Below are 10,117 nucleotides of genomic sequence, written 5' to 3'. Positions count from 1 at the left end.
TGGGTCAGTAATGACTCGGTGCTTGCACAGGGGACTACCTTTACCTTTACCTATATATGCGTAACAGTAACAGTATGGGAATCGCTGTACCACAAGCACAAAATGTACAAAGCAACAAATCATGCGTGGCAGAAATATTATTTTTAATTAACATTTGGGCAAGCCATAATAACTGGCTAAAGAGCTTTTAGTACTCATGATGTGCAGAAGATATCAAATCCTTAAGTCCCCATGGAAGAGAGCAAAAACTATGGCTCTGGCACAGCATAACAACCAGTTGTTCAGGATGGGGATGCTACTTCCACAGTATTCTCCCATGCTGGACTGAGGCATATGGCCCCAAGTCAAGTGGAACCAACTCTACACATCTACTACAAGGACCATACACATTTAGCAACACCTTTAGATGGTGGCCCATGAGAGCCAACAATCTGTTTCATTCACACTTATAACGTTTAGATTGGCTCAGCTCTATTAATATCAAGAAGCATACATTATTAAATGCTCTGTTAATTGCTTCCAAACAGCCGAATCCACGAACTCGTAAAACAAGGATACATAAGGTTATTTCTATAGTGTTAAACAAGCTGGTTTGGGGGAAAGTCCCACTGAACACAGTGGGCCTAGCTTCTAAGCAGCGCCGGATCCAGGGTTGCCCACACCTGGGGCAACCCTTGGCTTACTGTCTCTCTCTCGCGCACAGCGCGCACGCGCTCCCCGCGCTGCGTGATGACGTCACTTTGGTGACATCATCACGCAGGGCGGACGGAGGCAGCGTGTGGGGCTGAGAAGCCGCCCACCCCCATTCGCCTCCCCGCAGGCAAATGGCACGGGCAGCCTCGCAGCCCCCCGCGCTGCTGTCGCCTGCTCCGCAGGACAGGGGGCAGCCAGCTTGCCACGCACCCCCTGCCCTCCAGGGCAGGCGAAAGCAGCGCGGGGGGCTGCGAGGCTGCCCGCGGCATTCGCCTCCCTGCAGGACAGGGGGTGGCCGGCTTGCCGCGCACCCCCTGCCCTGCAGGGCAGGCAAAAGGCAGCCCGGGGGTTCGCTTGGCTGCCCGCACTGCCGCCTGCGCACTCCGGCAGCTGGGAGCTGCTCCCGGCGCCCCCTCCCTGGCAGCGCCGGGGGCAGACTACCCCCCGTGCCCCCCCCCCCGTAGATCTGGCCCTGCTTCTAAGAAACATGGACTGCATGTATTCAGTTTTGCTAGTTTAAGGATCAGTCTCCACCCCGTAAAGACAGCACAGAGACCAAATGATACCAAACAATGTTATATATTCTATGACTGCATGACAATCTAGTGTGTCATGTTTTAAAAAGATTTTTACCTCCGAAAGACTGAGCTCCCAACAGCACAAAAGGAGTCTTTTTTGGCTCAAATGCAACAAGAAATACTACCTATTGGCCTGCAAATGCTGCAGATATGTCACATGTGGCTGACAAAGTGCTGATAAAGCATTTGCACTCTAAACACTGGAAAAAAGGCACAAGAAAAATTTAATTTTCACAGCCGTTCAGAAATCATTCGACGTGCAACCACAGAGGGAGGTGGTTATCTCATCCAGGAACTGGGTGGAGGACATTATTTTGCAGGTGGAATACACAAGATTCAAGAAATTATACAAGACAAATAGTTCATAAGTAAGCCTACAAAAATTCACTACCAGGAAAGAATCTTTATGGATACAAGGGCCTACAATTCAATCTAATGCAACTCCACTAAAATCAACTGTGCTAACCTTAAAGATTGGGATAAGAAAATGCACACTACACAGAACATTTCAGAGACAACAGATTTAAACTGCACACAAACCATCCACAAATGTCTCTTTCTGGAGCAATTGGAATTGCAAGGAAACTGAAAATGTGAAGATTCAGAAACAGAGAATCTGGACTAATTTGTATTCAAAAACTGTATCAGATCTCCTCAGTCCCGTCACTGATTCCAGACAAAATGTGATGAGAGAGCACACAAAGCTTCTATTTTTTTTTCATAGCTGCCTTACATCTTAGAACAGTTCTACATTACTACCTTGTGTTCTTGATGTATTTCAGATTTTGACCTGACACTCCTGATCTCTTTTCCTAAAACAGCACAAAAATGCAACATAGTAATACAGCATTTTGCTCAGAGGGTTAATGCAAAATCTGAACAGCCATGGAGAGCCTTAATGAATTTGTCGATGGAATTTTGCTGAATTGTACAATGAGGCTGTTATTGCAGTACTGGCTTCCACTGTGGTTTTTCAGTACTTTTGCTTTCCATTAGTGCCAAATGAAAAACCATGTTCTAACACTATAGAAACTAATTGCAGGCTATTTGGTTGCTTTAAAAAACTGGATGACATATTTTGCTCATTAATTTTCCTTTGCTTTGTTTTATAAAATTCTGGAACAGTTGTTTCTGAATATAGCTGATCTCAATCCTGAATCTTCCAAGACTTCTGCACTTTACAATATCCAGTCAGTTGGATGTTATTTTTTATCCATAATGTAAATGCTAAAATATGAGCATCTTACAGAGCAATTGTAAGAATGCATTCTTAGGAATAAGCCTCACTGAATGGACCAGGATTTTCCAAAGTGGTGCTCATGGGTGCCATGGTATCTACTAGTCATTCCCCTCACATCAGTCAAGATTTCAGAAAGTAGGCAGGGCCACTGTAATGCCCTCATTCGAATGAAAGGACTTTCCACAGGTCTGATAGCAGCTGCAGTCACTAGAGGAACAGGAGAGCTGATAAGCACCCAGGCTTTCCTTGGTCAGTGTGTAGTTCCATTCCTCCTTCTCTTGCTCCTTCCCTTTCTCCCCTACCCAGATTTCTTTCATTTTCCTTCTCTTCCTTGAGACGTAAGAGCCAAAACACACGAGAAGAAATACCTAGGTTCAGCACGTGTTTTCTTACCTCAAGGTTTGCCGTAGGCGTCTGTAAGCGTCCTGGAAGCTTAAAGTTTAGCATTTACAGAGCAGCAGGAAGGGAAATACAGGCGCGTGTATTTCCCTTCCCCTTCCTGCTGCTCTGTAAATGCTAAACTTTAAGCTGCCAAGACACCTACACTTCCCAACAAACCTTGAGGTAAGAGAACAAGTTTAGCATTTACAGAGCAGCAGGAAGGGGAAGGGAAGTACAGGCGCCTGTATTCCCCTTCCTGCTGCTCTGTAAATGCTAAACTTTAAGCTTCCAGGACGCCTACAGATCCCGGCAAACCTTGAGGTAAGAAAACATGTTCTGAACCTAGGTATTTCTTCTTGTGTGTTTTGGCTCTAAGATTTCATACTTCTTTTTACAGGAAAAGGTTTTTAACCTCTCCCCCTGCCAAAAATAAAAGCCTCATTAATACAAGAAGCTAGAGGACAATGATATGAATGTTACCAAACAGAATGTCACCAAGAACATTTGCCACTCACAGCAGAAACAATTCTGACCTTGACAGAGCAATGGTCTTCTCTGTATAAGGCTGCTTCATATGTTCCTCATACAATAAAATGAGGCACAGAGGGGTGAGAGTAGCACTGCCAGGTTCCTGCACCCTCCCAGTGGCAGTGGGGACCTGACACTTACCTGAAATTTTAATCCTGTGCATGCATGAAATGCTTTGGCACTTCTGGTGCTGATGCAATGATGTTACTTTCTTCCAGCCAAGCGTGCAGCAGGTATGCGCCTGGCAGGTGCGACAACATCTCTTCCGCAAGTGACGTCATTGTGCTGGCAGTGGGTTTGCTCCTGAGCTTTGTGTGGGGCCAATTCAGCCTGTTGGGGGCCAAAACTGGCCCCTATGAAGCATGGGAGCATGCCCGCTTGTGGCCGCAATGACATCACTTGAGGAAGCAACATCATCATGCCTGCCAGGTGAGTGCCTGATGTGTGCTTGCCGGGGGGGTTCCTTGCCTCCTAGGCCTGTTCCTGTGCCTTCCCCCCCTGCTGGCCAGGTAAGCAGTGGGGGGGTTAGAGGCTAGGACTGGGGATCCCCTTTCTTAATGGGGGACTTGCACCCCTAGGTGAGACTGACGGTGCAAAGATTGTGACCAGACTTCCTGCTATCATAAGCTTGTTCTGCAAAGGCTTTCTTTGGAGCTTTGCAATCATGTTAGAGTCCTGGAGCTAGGCTGTTGCATGAGGGGAGATAAGTGTTCAGGAGCAGAAGCCCACCCATTCTTCCTCCATGCTTACTGTCTTCCCGGTGGCTGGACCATGCTGCCAACCAAAGTACAAATCATAATAACTTTGACAGACCACTGGCTGTCATGTGTTTGGTGTGGTTGCCGTGTGATTCTTTTACAAAGCAAGGAGGGTATACTGCTCCAGCAGCAAGCTGAATGTATTAATCAATAAGTACCAGACTAGAAATGTATGCCTATAGTTTTAAGAGAAGTGCATCTTGGGAGTTGTAGTGCCTTACCCCACAGGTTCAGTTCCTGGGGCATTCAGAGCCCACCAAAACTTGTTACGGCCATTTCCTCTTGTGTTCATTCACATCTCAGCAGGGAGAGGAGCAAGTCCTCTCTTTTTTTTCATCAGGTTCACTGGGTCTACAAAGCTCCACCAAGCGCCTTTATGCATGAAAGATGCACACTCTCCTTTCGTTATTTAGTAAGAACTGTGAGCAGAGATACCTTGAATGTATGAAGAAGTTGAATAAAAACCATTTAAGTTTGTAACCCGTGAGTGTGTGTTGACACTTGACGACAAAGGGTTGGGATTCCCTCCTCGCATCGGAATAGAGGGGGATATATTGCGTTTGGCCCTGCCTCCCGTGACAGCCATTTTGGGTTGGTTCCACCTCTTGCAGCAGCCTTTGGGGAGGGGGGGGGTGCTTTACCACTCCCACTTCAAATGCCCCTAGGCTCAAAAAGGTTGGGGACCCCTGGAACAGACATTTGGAGGATTCTGTTTGGACCTGATTTGGATGTCACAGATAGTCCTGTACTTGACTGGAATAACCGAATTACACATTTTTATGTTTTGGAGCTGATCAGGGCAAATCCAGAATCCTAATTTATTATTCTGATAGTAGGTTCTATAAAATCAGTTCTTAATTCTAAATATATATGTTTAAGACTAGGGTACAAATTTGGTCCAATTAGTCTCAATACATAACATCAAGAGCAGCCTCCTTCACGTAATAGCAGAAATTTGAAAAATATCTCAGGATGGTGGGACTGCAGCTGTTCACACCCATGAAGCACGGGAAAGCGTTACCAAGATAGCAAGATGGCTCTTTCCATGGTTTAACCCACCTCCTATACAGTTGGACAATGTGCACAAGGAGATGGCAGGAAACTCTCTATGTTATACTCCTATAAGGTAGTAAAAGTGACATTTCCACTCTGAGCAGATCCGTGGCATTAGAGTTCAACAGATTAGGGCTCCTGCCAGGGCTTCTCAGTTAAGGGGCTCCCCATTAAGAGCAACCACCAACAACTATATTGCCCAGACAGAGAAAATGCACACTGCCTATGCCCAGTCAGGGCCCTGTACTAAGTCCATTCCAGAATCTCCTATAGCAGTACAAAGGCTTTTTTGAGTGTTCTTTTACCTCCTATATCCTCATCTTCTCCATTCCCCACCAACAATGCCTCCATTATCTTCAGACAGTTATAGTATCCCTCTTAGGCAAAATTGCTCATGGTCTTCAGAAACCTGGCACAATTCTTGACAAATCCTGTGATCTGACAATCCCCTAATGAAAGGACTTGCAAAAGAAAAACACCTGCAGCCCATTCTGACTCACGTTTATGGAAAAGTCCATTAAGGGTGCAATCCTAGGTATCCTGGAGAAAGACTCGGGATGAATCTGATATGATATGGATATGGAGAGGTGCTATAGCACAGTGGTTAAGAGATTTAGCTGTGAATCAGCACTCTACTGGTTCGAATCCCACTACTGCCATGAGCTCAGTAGGCAGCCTTGGGTAAGCCACTCCTCTCAGCCCCAGCTCTGCAGCTGTGTTGTGGGGATAATAACAACACTAACTTGTTCACCGCTCTGAGTGGGGCACTAATCTGTCTAGAAGCACAGTTATTGTTATACAGTGGCAAAGAAACAATACTTTCCTGCCGCCATTATTTCTGCACCGTGTAGGCCAGTGGAGCTGTTCTGAGTGTTCAGAGGCCTGTTGGAACCTGACCTGCAGGAGGAGGTGGATTGCATGGTGGCCCACTATGACCATTTTATTCAACACTTTACAGGTAAATTTTCTTGCGCCCCAACTGACTTGGACTCTACATTAGCAGTGATAGGGTTAGATCTTGCCAAGGTGCTGACTTGTCCAGCTGTTGGAGATACTTTTCAGTGTATTCAGTCTGAGGATGTGGACAAGGTTCTTGGAGGTTTGAGGCCTACCACATATTTCTCTGACCCTTGCCCCTCCTGACTACTTAAATCTGTCAGGAGACTGGCTGACTGGGCCCAAGAGGTGGTTAATGCCTTCTTGAGAGGAGAGGTTGTTGCCTCAGTCTTGAAACAGGCTGCGGTGCGCTCACTACTGAAGAAGCCTTCCTTGGACCCAGTAGATTTCGACAAACTATCAACCAGTCACAAACATTCCATTCTGAGAAAGATGATAGAACAGGTGGTGGATGGACAACTTCAAGCAATGCTGGATGAAGCAGATCATTTGGATCTTTCCCAATCTGGTTTCAGGCCTGGGTATAGGATTGAAACAGCCTTGGTCTCCCTAGTGGATGACTTGCACCAGAAGATGGACAGAGGGAGTGCCCCACTGTTGATTCTCCTGGACCTGTCAGCAGCTTTCAATTCTACTGATCATGGTTTTCTTTTGGACCATCACTCAGGTTAGGACAGGGAGGCACCATTTCACAAAGGTTCTGATCCTACCTGGAGTGTAGGTTTCAGAAGGTGGTGCTGGGGATCTGCAGCTCAGCCTTTTTGTGTCTGACTTGTGAGGTCCCACAAGGCTCCATCTTGTCTCCCTATATCTTTTTAAAAAAAACAATTTTTATTGGATAGGTTGAAAACAAAAAGACACATAAACTTCACTATCTCTTTTTCCTACCCAGTACAAATTCGCCCCAACCCACCCTTCCCCTCCCCTCCCTTCAGACCCCCAACAGCACTTGAACCCTTTAATTCATACAATATTCCCTCTAATTCTATTATTTTCCATAATCTTCAAAGGTAAAGTTACAATCAGTATAAAATTCAACATATTACATGATACTCATCAAAAATTGTCCATAGGCCACAATTGGTCTTTTACATCCCAGTTCTTTTCCAAATAATCTTTAAATTTTCTCCAGTCCATCAAAAATCATTTGAACTTTGTTCTTTTAATTTTCTAGTTAGTTTATCCATTTCCACCATATACAAAAGTTTTTGTATCCAGTCATCAACTTCTGGTATCTTGTCTTGCTTCCAATATTGCGCATACAACAATCTTGCAGCTATAATCATATACCATAATAATGTTCTGTCCCTCATGTTTACAGTTTCCATATTAAGTCCTAACAAAAACATTTCAGGATTTTTCTGCAAATTACACTTCAAAACTTTCAATATTTCAACATAAATAGAAGACCAAAATTGTTTTGCCTTATCGCAAGTCCACCACATATGGTAAAAGGAACCTTCATGTTCCTGACATTTCCAACACTTATTTGACATAACATTATTCATATTTGCTAATTTTCTTGGTGTTAGATACCATCTATACATCATTTTATAACAATTCTCTTTCAAATTAATACATGTAGATATTCTCAAAGCATTTTTCCATAAATACTCCCATGATTCCATTGTAATCTCTTTATTAAAATGTAATGCCCATTTCACCATTTGAACCTTAACCACTTCATCTTCTGTATACCATTTCAGTAACAGTTTATAAAACTTAGAAATCATTTTTGTATCATCTCCTAATAAAAGTTCTTCCATTTCTGAATTCACAAGGCTCCATCTTGGATAGGTTGAAAACAAAAAAGACATATAAACTTCACTATCTCTTTTTCCTACCAAGTACAAATTCGCCCCAACCCACACTTCCACTTCTGTCTGAGCCCAGGGGTGGCTATAGAAACCCTGAATCAGTGCCTAGAAGCAGTTTTGGAGTGAATGCAAGCTGATAAACTGAACTGTAATCCCAACAAGACGAAAAGTGCCATAAAAGGTCTGACCTGGAACTTAAGGTGTCACCCATTCTGGATGGGTTGTAATGCCGTTGAAGAAACATGCCCATAGTCTGAATAAGCAGATAGCAGCAGCGACCAGGAGTGCCTTCTACCCGCTTCAACTGGTTAGCCACCAGTGGCCTTTCCAGTGCAGAAAAGATTTGGCCACCATTGTGCATGTCCGGGTACTGCAATAGACTCTATGTGGGGCTGTCCTTGAAAAATGTTTGGAAACTTCAATTGGTATAGAATGCTGCAGCCAGGATGTTGACAGGAGTAAGTCTTAGGGACCTTATCACTCCAGCCTTGGCCCGTCTACACTGACGCACAATGTGTTTTGGGACCGAATTCAAGGTGCTGGTGTTTACCTCTAAAGCCCTATTTGGCTTGGGACTAGCATCCCTGAAGGAGTGCCTACTTCCTTATGAACCTACCCAGCTACTAAGGTCATCTTCTGAGGCCCTGCTTCTGAGGTCTCCAGCTTCTGAGATTAGGTGGGTGGCTACCCAGGAACGCGCCTTCTCAAGTCACAGGACCCAAAGTTTCGGACTCTCATGACAAACTGTTTATGTTTTGCTTCAGCTCTGTATTCGAATTTATGCTTGTTTTCAAATTTCTGCAATCTATACTATGTATTGTATGTTTTATGTCCCAGTCATTGATCATATTGACTCACACAGTGCAATCTCCCTTGAATCTCAGTGAGAAGGCAGCCTATAAGTAGCATAAATAACATAATTTAAAAAGTTCTGAGTTCTGCCAGTAGGTGAAGACTTATTTTGTCTGGTGTTTCCTCAGTAATCCCTCCTTCCTGCTGTTTTAATTATTGTTTTTATGTATGTGTATGTTATCGTACTATATGCATTTTATTTGGTGCTAATAATTTTAAAGATGTTTTTATTATGTATGTTTCTAAGCTGCCTTGGCGGCTCAGATCAGGGTAGAAAGGCAGAGTATACATTGTGTAATTAATAAAAATAAGCAGAGTTCTAAGTCTATTGCTGTTCTAAGTCTACTGAAGCCAACAGACCTAGAAAGATGCTGCCCTTCGCAGAGTTGCACTGAAAATTCAGTGGGTCTTATTCCCAAGAGTACAGAGGACTGTAGCATGCCCACCCAGTTTGCTGCATGCTTATTCAGTAAATAGTTCTGATTATCACAGCTAAGGATCACTGAAGAGTACAGCCTTCCCAAGCACTTCCTATAAAATAAGCACTATGGTGCTTATCTATAGACACAGGAAGATAGGCCATTTAGTTTACTGGGAGAAAACCTAACAGGCTACTGATATAGATCACAACTAGTACCAGGCCCCCGTCCCGCGGCTGGAGTCTGGAAGGGAGAAGCGAGGCAGAGCCTCTTGAACCCCCAGCAGGGGAGATGGCGTAGGGGAAAGACCTGCCAGGTCACCACGCTCCCTCTCGTGCCCCACAATGGCAGGTGCCAGTCAAAGTGAAGCCTGGAGACCTGTCATCACAACTGATCTCCAAGCCCTAGAGATCAGTTCCCCTGGACAACACGGCTACTTTGGAGGGTGGACTCTATGGCATTATACCCTGCTGAGATCCTGCCACTCCCCTCCCCCGTTCTCCCTAGGCACCACCCCAAATCTCAAGGAATTTGCCAACCTGGTGTTGGCAACCCAAATGACAGCAACCACCCCTTCTCTCAGAGAAGTAAACAATCCGCCCGTCCCTACCCACGTGTGTCTTCGCCTTAGCTCTCACGGGGTGTGGCAAGGCTTGAGCTCCGCCTCCGCCCCGCCCGAGGCCAGATCTACGGTTGCCAGCGCCCAGGGTAACTGTGACAGCTTGCCCGCGCCCCTTGTCCTGGGGAAAGACAAATGGCGCGGGCGGCCTCCCAGACACCCGCACTGTCTTTTGCCTTTGCCCAGGACAAGGGGCGGCCAGCTTGCCTGCGCGCCCCTTGTCCTGGGGAAAGACGAACAGCAGGGGCACCCTCCCAGCCTCCCGCGCTGTCTTTTGCCTTT

This window comes from Eublepharis macularius, chromosome 8 (assembly GCF_028583425.1).
Source record: "Eublepharis macularius isolate TG4126 chromosome 8, MPM_Emac_v1.0, whole genome shotgun sequence".
In the NCBI taxonomy this organism is placed as follows: Eukaryota; Metazoa; Chordata; class Lepidosauria; order Squamata; family Eublepharidae; genus Eublepharis; species Eublepharis macularius.
Note: the sequence above shows the minus strand (reverse complement) of the source record.